Source organism: Sitodiplosis mosellana, unplaced genomic scaffold, assembly GCF_009176505.1.
Source record: "Sitodiplosis mosellana isolate CC-2019 unplaced genomic scaffold, AAFC_SMos_1.0 Smas_scaffold_3, whole genome shotgun sequence".
NCBI lineage: Eukaryota > Metazoa > Arthropoda > Insecta > Diptera > Cecidomyiidae > Sitodiplosis > Sitodiplosis mosellana.
The window spans coordinates 205528-230034 of record NW_022595246.1 but is presented as its reverse complement, the minus strand read 5'-3'; the positions used below and the strand labels follow the sequence as shown (position 1 = coordinate 230034).

General features: G+C 37.0%; 1 protein-coding gene across 50 annotated transcripts in view; it reads left to right on the top strand.

Moving 5' to 3' along the window:
* Nucleotides 1–24507, top strand: part of LOC129565966 (autism susceptibility gene 2 protein-like) — a 253449-nt gene that overhangs the window by 111537 nt on the left and 117405 nt on the right. The window contains exons 1-2 of one of the 50 annotated variants that reach the window (XM_055441445.1): nt 6757–6925; nt 7200–7922. The exons of 48 other annotated variants lie outside the window; for them this stretch is intronic. The gene's annotated coding sequence lies outside the window, so the exon portion shown is untranslated. Of the gene's footprint in view, nt 1–2020; nt 7923–24507 lie in introns of those variants that run through there. One more of the 50 variants, XM_055441444.1, reaches the window with a different exon arrangement.

The following is a 24507-nucleotide window of genomic DNA, read 5'->3' as shown; positions in this document are numbered from 1 at the left end:
TTTCCCAGCGTTTAGTTCTCTTTCGTCAGCATTTTGTCCCCATTTCTAAGCATGAATCAAATAAATTGGTAATAAATAGAAACGCATTTTTTTCTTCTATTCCCTATTATTTTGGCTTGGCATTCCTGAACCCCCTTGCGAGTCATTACGAATCAGTGTGTTTGTGTGCGATTTAAAAGATTTGACTGAAAAGATAATGAAATTAAAAGCACCAGCCACGAATCCATTTTATATCGCTATATTTAAATGCACATTTAACGATGGTCATAAAGTTGATCCACGACGGATGAACGCACATACAACAACAACGACATCAAAAAATACGAAGAATAAATCGTACGCGCGCGATCGCAAGAAGGAAATGAGAAAAGAGCTCGCGGTTTTGTGGACAGTGACTGCAAACTGCGCAGTCATAATCATCTTATGGTTATTTCATAATTTTAAGAATTTATTCGTGTATGGGATTTACTTGGCAGTTATTTTTTTTTGTTCCTTCCTTCCTTCATCTCCTCTCCATCTTTTTATTGTAGTCTTTTCGGTTGAGCTCAGGCGAGAAGTGTATATTTTAAGCTGTGGCTGCTGTTGTCACCGCACCGTTCTGTTTGTTTGTTCCTTCATAACCAATTTTATATGTATACGTAAGTCTTTTGTGTGCTCGCGTTTTATGTTCTTTTTATTTTGACAATTGGTTTATTTTTTATGTTCGACCATGAAAAAAATAAATCCAACGAACGACAAGAGTTGGCTGAAATGTGTACATGAACAATGAAAATGAGAGCAACGAGCGCATTTTCAATCACCATACAATCAGGGCGAATTTAATTTGGCCGTATTTTTCGATGACCACAAAACTCATTTGTTAAAAAAGTTATTCATTTCTGTGGCCCGGCCACAGGACGTAATTGTTCAGTTAACGGTAAATTTTCAATTCTTCAAGGAAATAAATGCAGCTATGTGTGTGTGTGCACGTGTGTCGTGATTTAATTTAACTGGCCACTTTTCCATTTTGGTCCATTTATCAAAAGACTCGTGCGCTCGCATGCTGTTTACGCCATTTATTTTTCCGCTATGCGCTGAATGTTGATCTAATTGAAAAACTTTGTGACAGTTTTCGCACATTCTTGACATTGTTGTGGCAGCAGCAACAGTGACTACAATGAGGCGGAGGCATTGCGCGTCGCACGCATGTTACTTTTCATTTTTCCATGAAAATCACTTAATGAGTTTGTTTATTCAAAGCATTTTCGCAATGTTATGTGCTCTTTTGTTCATTCGGTTCGTTCGTTGTTGCTCCATCGAGCGAAATGTTTGACGTAAATGAAATGATGTGCAGCAACTCAACAGAAAATGGTGCGCACTTTTCGCCATTTTCCTCATCTTTCTCTCTCTCTCTCACTCCCCGTTCCACTTTCCCGAAACGACTTGTGCAGTCAGTCACTTGGCTCAAAATATCCAAACAGTTCAGTGTATGCCAAAAAATGTTTTTCTCCATTCTTGCCGCAGATTGTTTTCGTGCAATTTTTCGTTTCTTCTTTCGCTCTTCTATTCCACTTTTATCATCTGTTTATTTTGCTTACTTGATGCGAAAATTGTTTTTATGGAAAATCTTTATTGCTTGTTCATAAAGTTTATGACGTAAATAAATTTGTTGTACACACAGAGAGCTCTCAGTGTGCTTCGCATCTTGGGTTGGCTGGTTTTAAAATACTCGAAAATATTGTGCATGTTGCAGAAATAAATAAAATATGAGCGTGCAGCAAACGAGAGCCAGAGAGTGTAAAGTAGAAATGAGTGTTTTTTTTTTAATTTTCTGTTTTCTTGGGTACGTGCAGTTTGTTGATGGATCGCCCTTAATGCAATCCAAACTACGTCAAATCGAATTTGTCACTCTCTTATTTATGCACTTGGAAGTAAAAGGCCATCGTATTTTAAAGTGTTATTATCTATTAATTTAACTTCTGACAACATTTTGAGCATGCATTTTTCAACATTTCTCTCTATTTTTCTCTTGCAGGTATGTGCCCATTTTGAATATGGTTGGAATCCGATAAATGACAGTCGTCGAGTAACGGTAACGAAATATATAGAGGTATATATATATGGCAATTCAAAAACATTCACTAATAAATATTTTACACATTTGATCTTTGAACAATTACTGTCCCATTTGCAAGAAAAACAAACGGACAGAGAATATTTAACAACACCGAGAAAAGCATAATTCAAACAGAATGGATGAATCGACTATCGACTCGACTCGGTCGTCGACGTCGCTATTATCGTCCACAATTCAACGAATTGATAAATTGCAGTTGAAAGGCAAAACGACAGCTTCGTTGTCGTCATTTAACGATGAACGCTTTTTATTCCTGCAAAATGAATGCATTAAAAACCGCTTTTGTTTGTGGAATGTAGCGTTCGTTGGCGAGTGCTCGTTCAACGAAAGCCGTCTATTTAAGAATGCAATAGAGTCGATAATTAAAAATTGATTTAACCATATATCCAGTTTTGTCGATTGAAAAAAAAGGCTTCGTTGGGGCATATGGCTCATTTGATTTTTGTTCCCTTTCACCAGATATTTACTCAATGCGGCTGTGCATTCACTTGACCCGTGTGCATGTATTTGTTTGCGCGCAGGAAGGAAATGCTAGTAATAATAATATTTTACTAATGAGCAAACGTGGTGGTGACAGCCAATGCAATTTAAGCAGCCAAACGAACATAAAATACCGACCATTTAAATATGCATTCGAATCATGTTTTAATGAATTTTATTGATTTACTGCCACACTCTGTTCTCCTACTCTACTCATCGACGACGACGACGACGACGATGACGGTGCGATGCGGCTTTTGTTTCGCGCATCGTCTCCATCTTTTTACACTCATAATGTATGCAAACACAAATCATAATTTGTTTTCTGTTTTGTTTGCGGGGTGTTTCTCTGCATTCTCTACATGTAGAAATTTTCTATTTCTATTTATTTTTACTGATGCAAGAAAATATGAAAGTAAAATTGTATTTTGGAATCGATGACGAAGTGAATTGCCTTTCATCAAGCCAAGAGTGAATATTAACGAAACTAATAATAATCATACTTTTATTTTCTGAAGAAACGATATGGAATGAATAATGAATTGCGTCGTCGATTTGCGTCGTTAAGTTTAGTAGTTTTTTTTTCTCTAAAATATGATCGATGAATTTGAATGAAGCAACAGCAGCAGCAGCAGCACGTTCGTTATACGACACACGTACTCATTCACATTTGTTTTGGATCGTCTTATTGCACAAAACGACGAGCGATGTGAACAAGACACTCGAGGTGATCAATTTATTATTCGAAGAACATAACTCAATTTCCTTAATTGTACTAACATTTGGTTGTGCTGCTGCTGCTGTTTGTGTCATCACACAGTTGGACTTTTAATAAGACGAACCGAAGAGAGAAAAAAAATTATTTCTTCCAATTGTAGTCTGTAAGCGTTAGTTTTGGTGTTGTTGTTCGTCATCAGTTTCATTTGATCATCGTCGTTGCCATAATAATTTATTCGATTTTTTTCTCGAAACAGTCCACATTATCGATACCCGTCGATATTTTACACGCTTGGCAAACATCAGAATATATTGCTTTTGCCATTTCGATTAAAGAGAGAAAAAACAAGATGAAGCAAAAGAAGAACTAAATCAACCGCAGTAATCGTTTCCTGTCCATCATTGTCGGTCGTTTGAAAAGTTGTCCATTGTGAATAACATACAGGCACATAATCTAGGAAACAGTAGCCACTTAACCTCTCATCTCAACTATTCGGTACATTTTTCAAGATCAATTGCACGCTATTCATTCTTGTTTTTATACATTCCAAACGACTTCACTTCCGACCGATAAACAAAAACACATACACACAGAGAGAGAGAGAATGAAAGCCATCATCGTTTACATGCGTCAAACCCCTCAAATCGTCATCCCATTGTTTTCACTTCGCATCGTTCACACACAATCGCATCTTGTGTTGCTTGAAAATCACCGTATAAATTATCGCCGTTTCTTTCATTCGCCTGTGCTTACGTCAATGACTTGTTCGACGACCACTTAGACGAAATTACTAGTTATCGCTTGCACAAAAGGACGAAATCAGTGTCAGAACCAGCAAATAAAGAAAACTCAAACCCTAAAATTCAATTTCAAGTATTTGGCCCGAATGGGAACCAGGAATTCAGGTATTCAAACGAAAGACGAATGAAAGGAAGAGAAAACACACCGAATTGGTGAAAAGGCACAATTACTTGTGTCAACAGATTATTTCGTCCGCAATATTTCCACATTTCCTTTCAAATCGACACGTTTTCGAAACAAATTGTTGGGTAAATTTTCTCTCGTTCGCTCGCTCTCTGTCTCCGTCACGTTGAATTTGCGTTTCTGACAGCAGAACGCAGAAAGAGTTTGTGTGTATGCAGTGAGACCGATGAATAGAACATTGTATGAAGCTTAATTTTGCTCACATTATTAGGTTTTCGCCTGCTGCTCCCGTGGAATTCCCATTCAATGAATATAATGAAATGTAAAACTGTTTGAAATATTTATAACTGTGAATTTAATGGGCGATATTTTTGTTTGCGTTGAGATCATTTTTTTCTTCTTTTCTTTCATTCATTCTTTACTTATGCATTCAATTGCGCGCGTCCGTACCATCAAAAGCAGGATCGAAGAATGGAGAGTGAAATGAAACCCTCTTGAAAGCATGCTTTCATTATGTACGATTCGTTTTTTTCTGCTGCTGTTGCTGCCTTTGCTGATTGCCTTTCGATTCGTCTTTATTTGTAACTTACTTAGACGGCATTAACAGTCATTTTCTATTAAGACCATAACCGGATTTACACAAAATACTATTATATGCATGGGATGTGTGAACATAAATACTTTAGGGTGCGTGTCGTGTATTATGTATACAAGTTTTTTTCTTTCTTCTCATTCTTCTTTCGATTGTCTTCAGCTGGAAATAAAATTGGAAGAACTGCGTCATGATTTATCCACATAACGTGAACTTCAATTTGCGTGAGCTCTCTCACTTCAGCGGTGTGGTGTGTATGTGTGTTACCTTTAAACGGCTCGATTATTGCTTCATTTACGTTGCTTTAGAGAAAAAAAAGATTATTATTTATGGTTTTCCTTGCTCTGCTTATGCGTTTGCCTTTAAAAATGAGCGCTTCTTAAGCAAGTCTCGATCAACTCGAAGGGACTACAGAGCAATCATAATGAAAGGAACAAAGAAGCGACTCATCGTTGAAGAAACGTGTACGGATGTCGTCAGTGCTTGCGTTGTTTTCCGTGTGCTGGCTCTCTGTTTTTGTTGACATCAGGCCAGCCGCGCGACTAGTTCGATAAACTGAGACTAGAAAGAGCGCATTGCATGTGCTATTTTACTGATGCTGCTGCATTCAGACCCGATGAAAGTAAATAAATGGAGAGAAATAAAAATCATGGCGAAGAAAATTGCATGGCCGCTTGCCGTTCTGTGCGCATATTCCGAATTTTATTCGATACGCATACACAGTCAATATGCTTTGGTCGCATCTACCGTGTGGCTGTTCAGAATTATACACAAGTACACTTACAGCACACACACACACACACACAGTCAAAGCGAGAGAGTGAGAGCGAGAGCATAAAGTGCACACAGAAACAGCGGATCGAATCCGAAAGCGAGGCCGAGCCAGGCGAACAAATGGAAGAAGGAACAACAACATACTTTTAGTTTTCGGGTAAATGTTAAGTGCTCTCTTTGTTCATAATGCGGCTTCAGGTTAATACAAAGATCCGTGCAATATGGTCGTTATTTGTGTGTGGAGAGAGCGAGTGAGAAAGAGTGAATCAGAGAGTACAGTGCCGATGAACTCCACACACCAACTCATATAAATCACCGCTGAAACTGGCTGGAGCTTGTTTTTAGTGGAGCTCAATTGCATGTAATGAACTCATTCATCCGGTTAATTATTTACGGGTATATCCACCACCGAAATATTCGCACTCGCTCCATAACGTTGTTTATGTGCGCTCGGTCAAAGGATCTCGCATGAATTCTTGGCTTGCCTGGCATTAACGAATGAAAAACGACGACAAAGCTACATGCCGTGCTTTTGATTTGTAAATACGAATCGTTGTGCACACTGCGAGCAGCCAACATTCTTTGAATTACCGTTTTTTTTTCTCTACTGATTTTTATGTCCCGACAAAATGGGCTGATTTCCCAGTTTGTTTCGCTGATTTTTTAGCTTATATTTTCATTAGGTGTTCTGTGAAATTGTTGACGCTGAGCAACGCAGGATCCCTCCATTATATTTCAATTTCTTAATAAAAATACCGTGAATGCACTTTAAAAAGAATCCAAAACCATGGCATTGATGCCGTTAAAACGGCAAAAGAGAGAGAGAGCGAAAAACTGGCGCGCAACGGAATCGCGCGAGAGAATTGTAAAATAAGTCTTAACATCGACTGGCATACAGCATACGCACCACAGAGCGGGACAAATATACGTTCGCCGAGAGCGAACAGCGAATGCGGTGCTGCTGTGTTGTGCTGTTATTGTACGTGGATCGCAATCAACCGGCAATTCTGAGTCTGTGGCAACAGCCGCCGCAGAGAGCGAAGCACAGCAGCAGCGACCGAATGAGAGGCAGACAGAGCGCAATAGCGAGCGCGAACCGAATCGCATCGTAACTCATGAGGTTCGACTCAATGTACAGTTTGACGGTGCTCACATACTAAGTGAAACGTTTCAAGCGAACTGATGTGTGTACGCCCGTTCGTTCGTTTAAATTCTCGTCCGTGTCATACGATACCATTTTCAGCAAGTAAAATAAAACATCCGAACAAAAACCAGTCTAATCCAAGCGAAAGCATAGTAAAACCCAAGTGTTTCTGAAAAAGTTGTTTTTTTTTCTCTTTCAAATTGAAGATATTGTTATAGAAATTTCATTCTGTTGAATCATTTTATTTTCGTGAAGTGTGGTGTAGTCATTCATTGATTTTTGTTTCAAAAAAAGAAGAAGAAGAATAACGAAAATTAAACGCATATTTTTCGATTGTTTCATTTTATTTGCTTGTTCCATCATTCATAAAAAAAAAAGAGAAATTGGTTTAATATTATCCCGAAAGCAAAAAAAGAAGAAGAAAGGAAATTTGTTGTTTTTGATTATACAGGGAAAAAAAAGTATTGGTTTTCATTCGTTTGCAATTGAATTGTTGGATCAAATCCATTATTACCATTATCCGTTGTGTGCAAGTGATTGAATTACGGGAAATTACGATATATAACAAGAGCACACCGACAGTTGCTACTCTGCTCTTCAGTTCGAAAGCGGAAAAAATTCCCCAGAACATAAAACGGAGAAAAAACAAAGTGAATTAGAGTGAATAACTGGAAGAAAGAAAGAACGTTATAAATGGAAACGAGCAAAAAAAATTCAAAGGGAAATTCAATTGAATGTTGTTGAGTGAGCGAGAGTGTGTGTGTATAATCAGTGTATGAAAGCAATGAAGCAGACGAATCTTTCGTGTTGTCAGCCAAAACGTACAGTGGAATACTTTTACGCAATTTTATGAGAAAAGAAATAGCCCAAACTGGCCATTGTCGAAAAGCAAACAGAACCAGAAAAGAATAACAAATTGTGGAAGCTGTGTAGTTTGAATTGCAAAGAAGTGGACTTTGAAAAAAAAAACACACCGAGAATTTACAGTGAAATACGAGAGAAAAAACAAGTTGAGAAAGAATCAAATTCTGTGCTGTGCATCCAAAATCATAAGCTCATCATTGGATTAAATTCGTTATCGTTTCCATCGCAATTATTGGATTATACGCTGCATTAAGTCATCCAGCCCATCGATTGTGAACTCAATCAGGCTTATTTTCATCAAAAATCAAACGTTAGTGTTTTGTTTTTCTGCTACAAATCTTATCTTTATCCATTCTTCGAAACGATATAACGCCACCAGCGAAAAACAAAATCTTCATGAATATTCACGCAAATTATAAATTTGAAACGTTGCTTTTCGTATGTGAGATCATTTGGTTGCCATGAGCAGTGAAACAAAATAAAAACCAATCTTTGTACATTGTGTCTATTGATTTTCCATGTTTGGTATCCATGTTTTTATGGCCAAATCGTTTTTGCGGTTTATGTTCGCCTTCGTAAAAAATCAAACAAAACCCATTGACCGATCCCAATTCATAGCGGGTCATGTTATTCAATCCGGTCGGAATCGGTCAATTGACACCAGGGTTTCTGACGTGTTCCAATCGTTCTAAGGCTAAAGTTTATGAATAATAAAGTGCGGAAGAGTAAAAAAAAGCAGAGATAGAAAACGAGAAGAAGGGAAACAAAGAACATTGAGTGGTGTAGAATTAACCATTTTCCAATTTATTGGCTTGTATATGCTTGTTGGTTTAATGTCATGTTAAAGTCGATGATGTTTCTATTTTTGAACAAAAACAATGGCTTACACATTCGAGAATTAAAACATCGGACAAAAGAATACATCGTCGACAGATACAGGCGTATGGTGAATGATACGGTGTGAGTGCGTATGGAAAAGAGTGCTTGTGTGTGTGTGTGTGTTTGCTACTCAAATTTCAAACGACAAGCAAATACATATCGCATTTATCCATAGACAATTTGAAATCATCACATAAAAGCAAAATACACCGTGCGAGAAGCGCAAGAGAGAGAGAGAGCGAGCGAATGACATGAGTTAAAAGGCCCCCGTGAATGGTAAAGGCTTTGCATGTGTACGTCAAATGCTTGATTTAGTGGATTACGTGGACAAAGTAGATTGCTTGTATATTATATACTGTAATGATTGGCTTTGCACAGCAATAGACACAAACCAAGTCATGCCATGCCAAGCCAAGCCAAAGCGACCGATGTGAAATAAACCAGCTGCACCTAGTTTGAAACCGAACAAAAAAAAGTTGTAGAAAAATCGTTAATTATTTCGTCGCATGATGATCGTAAATTATCCATTAAAATGACAAACCGGCTCGCATTTATTCTATTAAATTTTCACTTTAAAACGATAACGAGCTACATTTTAAAATATCATTATGCATGTCGTTTCGCTTCAAATGTACAATCAAAAGTCGATTCAAAGATACACGATATCTTCGATCTAATTTTATCGAATCGAATCGAAATCCAATACAATTATGGACGCTTCTCGGAATGATTGACATTTTCATTCTTTATCAACCCATGGCATAGCACAATTTATGCATAATTTAGTTCTAATAACCGTTTCAACGTTTAAAATTTGATTCAGTCGGTACCAATTACATTTTAAGCGGGTTCATTCATCGAGTTGAGATTTTTCGGGCACGTGGCATTCAGTCATCATCATCGTCATGGTCATGGTCGTGGTTGTCATCTAGATTTTGGTTTAGTACTGGGTCGATTCTAATCTTGAAATATCTTGAAATATAATCGAAATGCTTTTCAAATTCGGCTCACTCATTAGCAAATTAAAAATATCGCTGCAAATTGTTGACAGAGTATATCTCTGATGGCACCCGGTGGGGCTTTATCGTCTTATTTTTATCGCTGTACTAAAGGCATCAAATTTATAACAGATCATAAAATACTCTGGCTGCTGCTGAGTGAGTCCAACTATCTCTCTCTCTCTCTCTCTCTCTCTCTCTCTCTCTCTCTCTCTCTCTCGAAATTGCCGTTTATTTACCCATTTTATAATGTTTGACGGGGTGATTATATATTCTTCTTCCTGTGGCTGCCTTGCGAAATTGAATATATTTTGTATGGAAGACACGATGACAATAAAAATCATTCCTTATTAATCATTACGAATTTATGGGATAATTATCTGAATAAATAAAGGTGCAGCCATAAAATGCAATCGTAAAAATAACGAACGAAAATTGTGTTTTGTCGAGTTGAAGATGTTGCGCCGACGTGTGTGTGTGGAACAAAAATACGTATACATTGCAATCAAAATTGGGTAAAATGGTATTTGGCTTGCCATTTGCCCGGGCGCGCTCACACAACTTAATGGTGCATATAGTGTATCATAAAATTGGTACCTCTGTGCGCTTAATGAAATGTTCCATTTTGCATTGCTGTTTCTGTGCGTACCGTACATGCTCACAAATTGCTTTTATTATTGCCGCTGAAGAAGAGGTCCCAGCGTTGATTTACACAATACTGGGCGAGAAATTGAACGAATGTGATCAAAAACACAAGTAAAATGCTAATAAAAAATTTATTAGCGAATTTACCATGGGTCTTCATAAAAGTATAAGCAAAAATTAAAGACATATCGTGTTTTTGACCGTTGCGCATTTTATGGCACTTCCATTTTCTAGCGATAACGTGCGATTGTCAGAGAACAAAGGCTTTGAGAGAATTTCTCGAGGGAATTTCATTCTTTGATTACCGTCATAATTGGAAACAATGGCCGCTACTAAAAACCAACGACAATGACGGCAGTGAATTTTTGCCGAGATTTTTTAGATGCTTTTGAAATGGAAACTTTTGTTCGCACACAAAAATGGCACATCATTTGGCACAGCAATTCGCAACTGCAAAAATTATCACCGCATAAATGTCAATTGTTTGCACAAACGGAGACAAAGGACCCATGATTCAGGCACATAATAATCAATATGGAAAAAAAAGCGAACAACACACAACGCAAGAATTGGCCATTTAATGTATAATTTTCGCAATTTTGCATTTCAATAGTCTGAACCGTTTTTATGGGACGGTGCTCTATTGCCACTTTTATTGCCCAGTCGCCGTATTCAGTGAGCCGTGGAAAGCATCGCGCGCTCAATAAACACACAACAACCAAACGGGGCAATAAATGTAAATTTCAACACACGCACACATGGTGAGACTTTGAATTAAAATTCGAAAAAAAAACAGTGAACAATCGTAAAAAATAGCGAATTGTATACAAGTCGGCTGCATCCGTGGTTGTGATTTTTATGATCCTGTGGCGATGCAATCTATAAACAAATGTGGAGAATTCCGTTTTGAGAGGAGAAAAAGAGGCGAATAATTTGACGCGCACTTTGGAGCAGATCAAGCCAAACTCTATTCATTCGATAAGTTATGTTCTGTGTAGTGCAAAAAGGAATAAAATGAAATGTCGTTGATTTAACGACACCAACGTCGTTGCCGCAGCAGCAGCAGTAGTACAGGCCATGCGACGACGACTCTCGAGTACGGTTGAAGGACGTTCACTTTCTGCTCTTTGTTGTCGTCATTGTCGTTGTGGTCGGCATGCAATCGCGCCTATTCAATATCACATGCGTTTTTTTTTCTGTTATTACTTGACTGCAACTCTATTCCCTCCAGGAATGGTTAAATGCATCGACTTAATGTTCATGAACACACATTGACAAATAAAATAAAACGAATTTTCGCCCATTTCACGCTGCGTATTCATCTGAATACACACATCGCCTCTCTCTCTCGCTCTCAATCTCATTCTGCGCCCCATACACGTCGTTTTCTTTGTTACTCTGGCCACACCATACACAAATGGAATACTAAAAACAATAACACGGATAATAAAACTGAAAAATAAAACACATTCAATATATGAAATTGCGGCAATTTAAATGCAGATGTAGAACCCGAAGCGCTAAAGAAGCAAAACACTAAAATGTGGATCGCTGTGTTCATAATAATAATCTTAATGGTTGCGCCAATGTTTAACATTGAATATATTCGACGGCTTATGCCTCGTATAAAACATCCATTTATATTCACTTTTTTGCAGCTAGTAAAAACGTTACGATCGAAATTCAACGGTAGAAAAAAACGAGAGAGAAAAAAATGTGCTTCAAAGGAAAACATCGGTCGTGATCGAATGTATGGTTTTTCTGTTTGGTGATCGTGTGTTTGCAGAGGCGTATATTTCGAATCTATAGCCGCTGTACCGTGCATTCACCTAATCCACAAACACACCGCTCGATCGCATTCACAGTTTACATGAAGCGATTAAGGAGTACAAACAATTTTCAAATAAACAAGTTCGTTCCATTACATTTTCGAAACTCAATCAAAGAAAACGACGAAAAAGAAAAAAAGTAAAAGAGAAAGAAAAGAAAAAAACCGAACACAGTTTTACGATCATTCTAAAAGCCCATAATCGTAAAAGAACCAAAATAGATCACAGCAAATATTTTGCCATCAATAACAGCCCACGTCGAAAATGGCCATAAAATTTGAGGCATAAACTTTGTCTTCTTCGTTCTTTTCTACCGAGGCCACAGCCCGATGTCATCCTGCCTAACGACAAATTCATGCCGCAAGCCTAGTTTGTGAATGTGAATAATGACGACAAAGTGAAATTGATTCACTAAAAAATGCGTCACATCAACTACTTTGATGGCTGGTTTTTGTTCAGTCGTTGATAAGTTCATTTATTTTGATCTTCCGCCACATTTATCACATTTCAAACGCCCTCCTGCATTTCGGCCGGCCGATAGAGATGACAAAGTGTGTGTGTGTGTGAGAGAGAAACGCCATTTCACACACCAAATAACAATAATTAGATGCAGTCGTGTGTTCGCTTAACCGACACTCATGTACTCATCGCCGCTCGTCGCATGATCCTTCTTCGGCTGCCACTGCTGTTGTTGTTTTGTTTTTGCTGCTAAATGGATATAATTTTTTCTCCATTTGATGTTCACTAATTCATTGTGCAGTAGCTACCAGGTTATAACGTGAAAATGTTTCAGACCCATGTCGTTTTCAACTATTTTGCCAAATTGCCTGGCGGAATTATAATTTAAAATGAAAGCACTAATTAACAGCTGCCGGCAATCATGTAAACGTCATGGCTGCGCCGCTGTATATTATGTTTTTTTCTCCGCTCTCTCCCCCCAATCTTGTTCTGTTCATTTGTACATACACGATCGGTAGCTTGTACACGGTGTTTGTCTCATCTTTTCGTTCATGTTCACTCTTAGCTACTTTATACCAATCCATTCATCAGCGTGAGTTGGTTGTTTTTGTTTCATGAAATTAACGATGAAATGTGTTCCGTTGCCAAAGAGTTGTTCGTACACGCTAAGAAGTTAATAAAATCGACACTGTAAACAATAATGATACAAACACACATTTTTTTATGTGCGTCGCGTCGTCTTCATCGTCGTCGTCTCTAAAAACAAATGCGAATAAAATGGAACAAAATGCCAAGCGTGATGATTAATAATTGTTAACGTTGTTTTGTGGTCTGGTTGAGCAATGTGCTGTCACGGTGTCACTACACACAGAGTCACTTGTAATTTGTGTTCATTTTGTGTGAAGCACGAAAAATTCAAGAGCCAACATAAAAATGGGTATTTTTATTTTATTGTCGTCGTCGTCGTCGTCATTGCTGTCGCTGACTGAATTACACGGATCGAGTTCGGAACTCGTTTTTTTGTAGAAACACAGACTTTCGACACTGATGCAATCCCATATGTTTTCTTATCTTTCTTTTACCCTGCGATTCGTATTTTTGGCCTGACCTTTTTTTCTCGCTTTGTGTTCATTTTTAGATGTACAAAGATCCATTGAACCATCTTTTTCTCTATAGATTTTCACGATCAACTCAGACCAACTGATCGCTTTTATACTCGGAATGCATTTTTTCGCTCTCTTGTTTCAATCATTTTCTCTCTTCTGTGTGCGCCATCGTTATTTTAATGCCAGTGTTTATTTATTCTTGATTCTCTTGTTTATGCGATAAAGACGGCAGCGCGAGCGGTAATCCGGCTGGTGTGCTCCTTTTTTTATGAGTGATATACTTCTTTCAATAATAATATTTCCGCAGTTCAAAATGCATCTTGCAAGCAGTCGCGCGCGCGCTCCTACTCTCTCTCTCTCTCTCTCTCTCTCTCTCTCTCTCTCATATGATTCATGCCATGCATTCTGCGTTTCGTGCAGCTAACGTACTCATTAATTTGTTGTTATTATTATTATCTACAATTTCTGTCTCTTCTCGCTCTCTGTCCGTGTGCATTGCGATGATAATGATGATCGGCTTGTTGAAGAGCCGAGCAGCAATTCAGCAGCAGGCAACATCAGCAATCGCATTAAGACTTATAAAATACATCAGATTCAATATTTATTACAAATTTTCTGTTCGTTCTTCTCGTGAAGTAGAAAAAATCGAATCCATGGGATTTGGATGAGAAGTAGAGTAGCTTATGTTGGAAAGAGCAATAAAAGGCTGTGTCTTACATTCAATGAACACATCGGCTTTGATCAAGCACATCATCGGTTTTAATAAAGCGCTTATGTTCATTAATCACTAGTTAAATTGACGCCAAACCTTTGGAAAATTCGTAATAAAATTCAAAAGGTTCATCATTTTTGACATGGCAAATAAAAATTTGATCTGGTATTTTAGCGTCTGTCACAAGCTTCGACTCAGAACCAATTAGAATATCTCAAATGAATCGATTTTGACAACGGCCGTATTCGTTCTAACTGAAATCAAGGAGAGAAAACACGCTCTCGCATTCACCTCTACACAGCAGCGGACATATGGGCCGGTTACTCTGTTCAACACTCAAGCTCTCATACAATGCAACGCACGATCATTGAAATTCCCGAAGCTATTCTCGTCGTGCTGACGTGCTTTTTGTCTTTACATTTCATTTTCTGAATATTAAAATTGCTGCACGAAAAAAAACAACCTTTTTTAATCGTTTCGGAACATCATTTTCGTTCTTTTACTTCATTTATACGGAGTTTCAACGCAATTCTGCTGCCAGCTATTAAAAATTCTTCTCTCTCTCTTGTAGCGCTTTTTTCCCTTCTTCTGTGTTGGCTGTTCTGAAGCTAAAGTTTGTTATTATTGTTGTTTTTCAATCTGTTTCTGCGTTGTTTTTGTAATTTTTTTTAAGCATTTTTCGCGGATCGTTCAGCTTACGTGTGATTTTTCTCCACAACTGTGTCATTATTTGGATTTATTCTCGGCATAGCGAGTGAGCCACAGAGATAGAGAGGGAACAAATTCATTGGATTTTTTTTCCTCTCCACTGTTTATGGCTGTATCGTTGATGGCTTGATTTTTAATTGAGTGTTTTCTTTGACGACTAATAACGATAATTATAAAAATAAGCTATCAACATAAAAGAGGCAAAAAGCAACATACTATTCAACATCCGATTAAGGCTATTATTAACAATCTGTCAGATGAGAGAGAGGGAGAGAGAGAAGAGAAAAAAAAGAAGATATAGGCATAAATAAGCATCATCAGCACGCCACAAAACACAGCATCTCTCGACCGTTTTATGACGACGACGACGACGACGACAACGTCGACGATCGCTCGTTTGTTCGTTCGCACAGTTCGTGACTTTAAACGGATTTTACGATGCGAATCGATTTTCGGTTTTAATGGATGGTATTTTACTTTAATCATAGATTTAAAACAGCATTTTATAGCAATAATTGAATTACCGGCACCGAATCGGGTTGATGTGTTCAGTTCTCTCCTTTTTTGCGCGCTCGCGCCACAACCGATTTGTATACACAACACACCGAACCATCGCATTAATAAATAATGAATTCAGAGAAATTCGTCTCTAGCCGCTTAACTCAGCGTTTTCATCGTTTTAAAATGGAAACAAAATTCCCATTTATGGCACTTCATCAGCTCAGTTCTTTTCTGCTGCTGCTGTGTTGTTGATGTTTTTGTTGTTGAAATTTTTTTACAAAAATCTGAAGCTGCTCTTTGATCATTAATGATGTTCAATTAACATGAACAGCGCGCGAAAATTCTTTCAATTATTCAGAGTCGGATCAAAGGCTATCGTTAGCGATTTGCCATTAATGTGCAATGCATTGATAATGACTTTAATATCAGGGCTCTCATGAGAAATTATTCAAAAGTAAAATAAAAATTGATATATTCAGCATGTTCAATTTAAAATTGAATACGATTATTGTCGGTGGTGTCACGAACATGCATGCAATGCAATTGAAATCGGACACAGAGAAAAATGCAAAATTATCAATTTATTCGTTGGTCTTTCAAATGTCTCAAGTTTACATAAGCAATTGTGTGTCTATTTTTCTCTATTAAAAAGAATTTTTTCTCAGTAAATATTTAAAATTTTCAATCAACTCTGGTGAATAATGTCAATTTAGCCATAATTTCGATCGAGACGAGATGAATCACGCAAGAGAGCGAGAGAGAGAGAGAGAGAAAGCCATTTGTATGTGAGGCCAATTGTGCGCATCTCAAGTAAACAAAATTGAATAAATGATAAACTTCAGGCTCCCATCCATAATTGATTCCAATGTTTACCATTCGTTTCACATTGAATTGATGATTCCCTGTTCGGAGAATACATTTATTGTGTAACAACATTCATTCGGTACCCCCGGTCCGATATGCGCATAGAACACGCGATTGAAACATTTCTCATCATCATCATCTCTCTCTCTCTCTCTCTCTCTCTCTCTCTCTCACACACACACAATTGCTAATAATAAACAAGCACAAATATTTGCCGATTATTTGAAATCGGACTGCGAATAACAAAATCACTAGCTAGCACAACAAAATGTAGGCGAGAGAATCTATCGCCGTTTTTTATTCTCATAGCAAAACAACGAAAATGATTGTATTTTCGCAATGAATTATTTCGATTATTATTGTTTGTTTACTTCACTCTCTCTATCTCTGAGTCAGGCATCAAACATGACGATGAATAAAGTTGTGAATTTATTCGCCCATTATACTCAATTTAACGATTATATTCATTTCGATTTGTTGACGCGCAAATGAAGCACAACTTTTTGATTGCTTCGATACATCGAATTTGTAGTTTGATTTGCGATTTCAGAGGAGGAATTCATTGTAGTTGATTGTTTAAAGGAGGAACGTTTGGAAAATTATTTAATGATCGAAAAGTGAAATTATTTTAATTTCCTTAACGTTTCAATTAGCGTCGAAGAAGAACGAGTTCTTTTGATGTTTTCTTTGATTCGAATTGATTATTATGGGCCTAACAAGCTCAATCGTGCTCAACTGCTTGACCATCAATGATCAAAATCCGCATTAAATTATACACAAAAATACAAACGGATGGAAGAGGTTACTTTGCGTAAAATTTAAGAGCTGCGTGTGTGCGTTATATCAAATCGGTGGAATTTATCAGATGTTTTCAACTCCCAGTTAAACTTCTCGATTTTGTTTGTTTCGAAATATCCACAGATTAATTACCTAGTGCTCATTCACAGCCCGAACGACGGCGGCACAGCGAAAAATTTCGGTGAACAACATAAATCATTACGAAGCAGTCTCTCAGCACGGCCGCGCTAATAAAGTTGAATCGCGCTGACTGATTTCGACCACTAATTATTGTCGATAAATCAACTGGTTTACAACATCGAGCCAAACACACACAATACTGTTGTAAAACTGCTCGAAAAAGTTTACTACAGTGATTTGGGATTTAAATTCGTTGCTCTTGCTCTGTCCGAAGCGAAAACGATACCAATTAATTAAATCCAACGCAGAGATTGTTATCTTCGACGTGCGTATAGTTCTGACCACGACGGTAGCGACACGAAGAGATTTGGAAAACAATTTAATGAGAAGAAAAACAAGAAATTAAACGATTAAACCCGTAACCAGAGAGAATCTTGATAAACAAATCAATTTTATTTTTCAACTTGATTGACGCGCGTGTAAATTATACAAACGAATCATTCGAACGAAGAAATGCTACATGTTTTGTCGTTTATTCAAATGGTGTTAGCAATCGGTGACATTGTTATTGTTGCGCTACAAAAGCAACCAGGCGATTAGTAATGCACATGGATTAATTACTAATTGTTATGTGTGTACAATATCTATTTGGCCGATTTAATCGCTTTCCAACCAATTTGATTCCGGCAATGTCCAACGCGTGTGATTCTTGTGCTTGATTTGTGTGAGAATAAGAAAGTGATTTTTAAAATCCGAATAATAATAATCAAATGCCATTCTCTAGTTTAAGTTTAATTATCCAGTGAAAGTGTCAATCAATTGTTCTATTTTTGTTGTTCGCATTAGCGTGCATTTTATTCGCCGCGGTTTTCGTTTTCGACGCATCGCAAAATTGCATAGCATTTGCATAGAGTGCGCGTTCGAATCGCCCTCAACACAAACAACTATCTTTCCATAAACACCACCCGTGTGTGTGTTTCTTTTGAATTTTTCCTTCTTAGCTTGGAAGTGAGATTAGTGCCGCTCTCGTCAAGAGAAGGCACTTCTCCAATAATAACCATTGCGATTATAGTGCGTGAACCTTCTTCTAGCTCGCAGGAAACTGCGGGTCCACAGAGTCCAAAAAAACTGGGTGCCCATCAGCAACAAGTTAAACAGGTATGCATAACAATTAACATCTACAAAACGCTCACTTATCGTCACTCAATTCAATGGACGTTTCGACAATAATTTTCGAATCAGATTGTCATTTTGATTTCCATCATTGAAATACATTCGATTATGCATCCGCGTAAATTATATTGTCTGGCGTGCGCTTGTTTGTTCGCTTACAAATCAATCGAACGATAAAATGCTCGGGGAATTCAAAACAATATTGCGAGACTTGAACGAGCTCTAATTTATCGACGGCGTGCTCATTTCACAAGAGTTAATCGAATCAAGCGCTTTTAGTGTTGAACAGCCACATTTCGATGAAATCATTGAGAAATGTTAACAGGTTCAATACACACAGAGTCAATTCCGCAGCCAGACGACAACAACAACAATAGAGAGAAATAGCAGCAACAACCCACTCCTTCATTGTCGCGATGCACATACACACACAACACACAAGGGGAGCAAACAGAAAACGTTTGAACAGCACTCTGACGACAGTAATGACGGTCAATTTGTGTCAATTCAACGCGCAGAGAGTGAGAGCCAACAATCTCGAATCGAAAATGAAACGAGCGAAATAAAAATGCACGATGAATTTATATATATATATTTTTTATGCAGAGTCACACTTGCGCTCACACTGTACGTACATATTCATATTCGTAATGCGAACATTCAATAATTATTTTAATGCATCCGTCCACAATTCACGTCATAATTAAATGATGATTGAAGTAAATCGTGCGACGTATTTAATTGATCGAAGAAAAAAAAACAAAAATACATTTCATTGCTTGCACTCTCGCTCTAGCCCACTCTATCACATCGACACTTGTTTCCACTTCAACTGGATTGCCAGGCCATATAAAAGCCACCACAATCCAAAGTGCCTGATTCACTTCAATGGCAATCAAACAATTAAATAAAATTATTGATATTGACAAGTTTATAATATGCGCGGCGCACACACACACCACTTAACACACATTCATTTTCAATTTTAGCACGTTCACTGACAAGTAAACAACTTGAAACCAATGCACAAAACACTTCACAACTCACTTTATTATCGCACAACTGACAAACAGTGTGCTGAGTTCGGAATTGGTGTCGGTGTGTTATTTCATTAAGTAATGACAATTATTGATCGTTCATTGCTTCCTTTGAATCATTTCACCTCTTCATCTTGTCGATGATGCTCTTAAACCACTGTGCCCCGAAAAAAATTGATGCGAATCGACGATAACCAAAAACCCATTCAGTACCATTGAAAATTTACAACCATTCAATATTTTTTCCATTTAAAAACGATTGATCATCGTCATTATCGCCGCCATTGACTTAATATGTGGCGATCGAAGAAACGGCTGAAATACTTCAGACAAAGTGTTAAGAAGAAAAAAAATTATCTCTGTCGAATTATAAATTCGAACATTGACCGTCATCAATGATGTTGAACATTTTGCGCATTTTCAATGGGCACTTTGGGGATTTTAACGCTCTCTTATCGATTTGTTACTTGTTTTGATTCAAGTGGAATAGCACAAACGTTGTAAATAACCACATCAATCCAATAAACAAATCTATTTATCTCGAACGTTCTCAATTGAATTGTGATATCAATCTTTTTGGCACAGATTTCTCTTCAATTATTGCGAAGTCACAACTCATTTTGAGCCTTATTTTTTTTATTAAAAAAGAGTGTTACTTTTTCACACCAAATGTATGGCCACACAAAGAAATGATGTGCACAAGCGAATCGTACGAGCGAATGAAAAAAACACACACACAGAGAATCAGTCTGAGGTAACGGTGTTTTGAGTTGAAACATCATGTTTCACTTCATAAATTGCTTGTTGGGATATTGAGTGCTCTTTGGCTAACAATCGAATTGATTGAGCAGCTGAAAAAAAAAATCGTCGTAGAAAGTAGCAATGTGCCTGTCATCTCAACCTAATCATGACTTTAAACAGTCACGTATTATCATCGAATGGTGCACCATCTTTTTTTCTCTATTTACAATCGAAAAATATTTAACTTGCCCTGGCTCTTGACCTATCGAAGTAATTTGAATAATAATCTTATCGTCATAATTCGTTTTCCGTTTTTTGTTGCTTCCTTCGTTCGGTGTGTATGTGTGTGTGTGTGTGTCAATGCAACGTACCAGGAACGCAATGTAGAACCAGAATATGATCGTGAACCGTGCGCGCAAAGTGAAAATGAGCAAAACATGAAAAATTGCTAGACATTCCACTTCTTCTAGGTTATCTATCACCGCTATTTTAAAACACCACTCTCTGCGCACACTTAAGCACAACACGGCTCTTATCTCGCTACAAGGCAAAAGATCAATTAATTTCAATGAGCTATTTCAAATGTGATGAAAACAAACTAGCAGTAATTGACAAATTGACGAAACAAAAATAATAAAAAGAAACATAGAGAAACACAACACCAGCAGTTAGCGAGATACAATTCATTTGAATGGTGTATGTATGAATTTGATCAGATTTTGCGCGTGAAGAGTGTAATTTGTAAAACATCATTGCAATTGATGTTGAATACAAAACCACTTTGAAAAGCTATGAAAAAAAACCGCAAAACAAGCATTTATTAATAAAAGTGTCAAATAACGAAAACATAATTGAAAATTGACGCTGTGTTCTTTTTTGTAAAATAAATTATATCAATTGTAGCCGTTTCTTATTCCGATGTTAAATTAAACAGAAGAAAAAAAAATGAATAAAATAAAACAGATCTCTCCAGAGGAAAAGTAAATGTTGAAATTACACAATTCGAATGGGAAATGAATTTCCGATTGATAAAATAACTGGTTGATTCATTGGATCGCTGTTTTTTTTCATTGGAATTACATGTTGTTCGACGCAGAACACCAGAGAAAGAGATTGTCCACAGAGACACAGCGGATACGATTTCATGAAGGGAAATTAATTTTATCAGCACTCAGATTAATTGCTTGCCGCTCCCAACGCTGCTACAATCACATTTTGAACGAAAAAAAGAAACGCCATGAAAAACAATCCTCTTAATATAGCTGGAATTTCTCTGTTCATTTTTTATGGCGTTGAATTTCGAACTTCAATCATTTTTAGACTCGGCATTTTACTTTATTTATGCTATTGTGACTATTTCCCTCACATGGACTTCTATTTTCGTATCATTGTTTGCAATTATCACACAATAATTTTTTTGTGTTAACTGCTACTACTAACTACTCTTGCCTCTTTTCGAACATTTAAGTATTTGCAGTATTGTTTCAATCTGACGGATTCATTTCGTTATTTTTGGTCATTTTTTCGCTTATATTTTTGATGGAATTTCCTTTTCGACAGAGAGAAAAAATCTTGATAGTAACAAAATCTAATCTTTGGCAAAAATTCATGAAGTTAAAAAAAATCTGTTTATCTTGTTCGGAGTAATTTATGTCGTCTGGTTTCGATCGCCTGATTTTGTGTCGAAATAAAAATGGCTTCAAAATTCAAATCGAGGCTCGTTGTCAACAGTGGAACTGACACATTTATGATTATGTAATTTTTCAATGAATAAAATCATCGCGGAGAAAAGGAGAAATGTGGAGCGAGTGAAAGAAGCGCTTGTGCCTCGTAACCATGCGGGCATCATTGAAATCACAATTTAATCAATTAATTCTCAACTGAATTCAAGCCGCCCAACTGCTTACTGCTAAATGATTTGATTTATGTGTGTATTGTGAATTGAATCATTTTTTTTCGTTCCGTTTATTTTTATGTTCGGTTCATTTAAAAGAAAAAAAAAATAAATGATTCATTTGTCACAGACAAGAGGCCGTATTTTTTTGTGAATGTTTTATTGAATGATTGCTTTTTTGTTTATTGACTTCATTGTGACCCACAAAGGCTACAACTTGAAAAGAATATTTAAAGAAACAACAATAACAGCCAAGAAAAATTATGACAACGATTTATGTCTGACACTCACATGAGAGAGCGAGAGCAAGACGTGCCATTAGAATTTTTTTCATACACATCAACTCATCATAAAGTTAATAAAAACGGCATTTGAGCAAATGAAGTCTTCATTTTGTTAAGTGTAAATTAAGATTAAGAAAGAATAAAAAGCTGAACAAATAATGAAGTAGTTAAACAGATTTGCGTGTGAATAGACGATTACAATTGCATATTTGCGTCGCGTCAAACAGTGCGTTGCGGTTCGTTTGTGCGAAACTGAATTACGTGACTAGAACTCATATATCTTGAGTCATTTTTGAAAAAAAAAAGAAATTTTTTTTTTTCATTGTTATTATAATGATGAAATGTGTGTATAGAGAGCTGCTGAGTAAACTCAGATTGCGGCAGATAAAAAACAATGATTCATGGCTCTTTTGTTTGTTCTGACACTAATTCGGAGTGCACGATAAAAAAAAACTATCGTTGATAAACGGCCTGTTCATACGTCAACAGCTTAACGCTCAAAGTCTAGCGCACATTTCGAGAATCACAAAACCGGAACAGTTCGTTTTTTTCTTTCATTTATTTAATCTTTTCGAAACCGGTCTTCTTAGAATTTAAAACTTGAAAATAAAAAAAAACGAGTTCATGCTGTGCACCGTATCCGTTTGATTTTTTTCCATTACGAAATATGATATTTTCGATATAGTCGAAATTTGTTGACTATGATTCGCTTGAAATGTTCGCTCAATGAAATCAATTCAAGCGTGAATTCGAAAATATTTAACAAGTTTTGCTGTTGGCTCTTGAAATTGAGGGCTCGATGTTTTAAATGGTTCAAGACTTCATAAAGACATATGTCTCGCTCTCTCTCTGTGTGTGTGTCGATAAAATCAATGCGGATTTGTAACGGTAAATTAATTTTCCATTGTTCAACATTTTGGGTAATAACAGGCCATTTCAGAAAAGATTGAATTGAAATTGAGCGATATATCAATGACGAAGAGTAAACAAATGGCTTGTTTATTTTTCAAAGTGGAATAAAGTGATTTCGGTGCTGATAATTCGGTTAAAATTTCATGTGTGTGTTTTTTTGTCACTTGACATTTGGTCATTACGATCAATCATATTTAGGACGCACGTGAAATTTTTCATCAAGTGGCCCATTAAAATTGTCAAAATGTTGAAAAATCTACGAATCCACTCTGGCTGCCTTTGATATGTACATGTCATTGTTATTTATCAGACAAAAGTGATCACAAACCCATTGAATTTCAAAAAGGGGTCCAATAGAGTTGCAATTGACATTGTCATTAACCATACACACCACTCGAAGAGTCAATTCAAAGTGATTTTTCAATTGAATTTTATCGCGCGCCAGCCAGCTCACACAACAACAGCAGCAGCAGCGGCGATATCGATGTCACACTTTTTCACATGTCGAAAAATGTATGGTTGTTGTCGACAATTGAGCACCCGACACATTGATTCGTTCCAAATTATTTCGTATATGACTCCGGTGTGGCAGACACCCACCCTCATTGTCACCGCCGCACATTTTATGTGTATGTGGCAATTCACCGTCACTTTCATACCGACTAATTTTGTCTGCGTTTTTCGAATTACATTAAGAGCAATAATAAAATTTAACGAGCGACGCACTCTTCGATCACGATGTAAAGTTGTTTCGAGTGAGGCAAATTTATACACGTATGCGAAAATGGCATTTTATGTGTACAGACCCCACATCATTGTATTATTTAAATAAGTATGTGGAATTGCTCTTAATGTCGAATACGATTCCCATTTGTGATTTTGGCTAATTTATACAAACCACTTTGCCGTTACCCATTCTCCTCTCTGCCTCTCTCTCGCAATGTATAAATCGAGTCGAACAATGTAATTTCCTGTTCGTGCTTCAGATATTTTGTAAATGTGTTCATCGATAGCAACAACCCTCTGCAACGCGTGTGTGTATCACACAACCCACAACATTTTTTTCCTCTCTTCCTCCCTCCGGATTGTTTCATTTATCGCGAAAGCATACACACACACATACCATACATTCAATATGTTCAAAGGTGCGTGTATGCGTGACGCGTGACTACAAAAGGAATGAAAAGGAACCGCTTGTCATTAAAATGAATAAACAATGCCAAAATACACACACA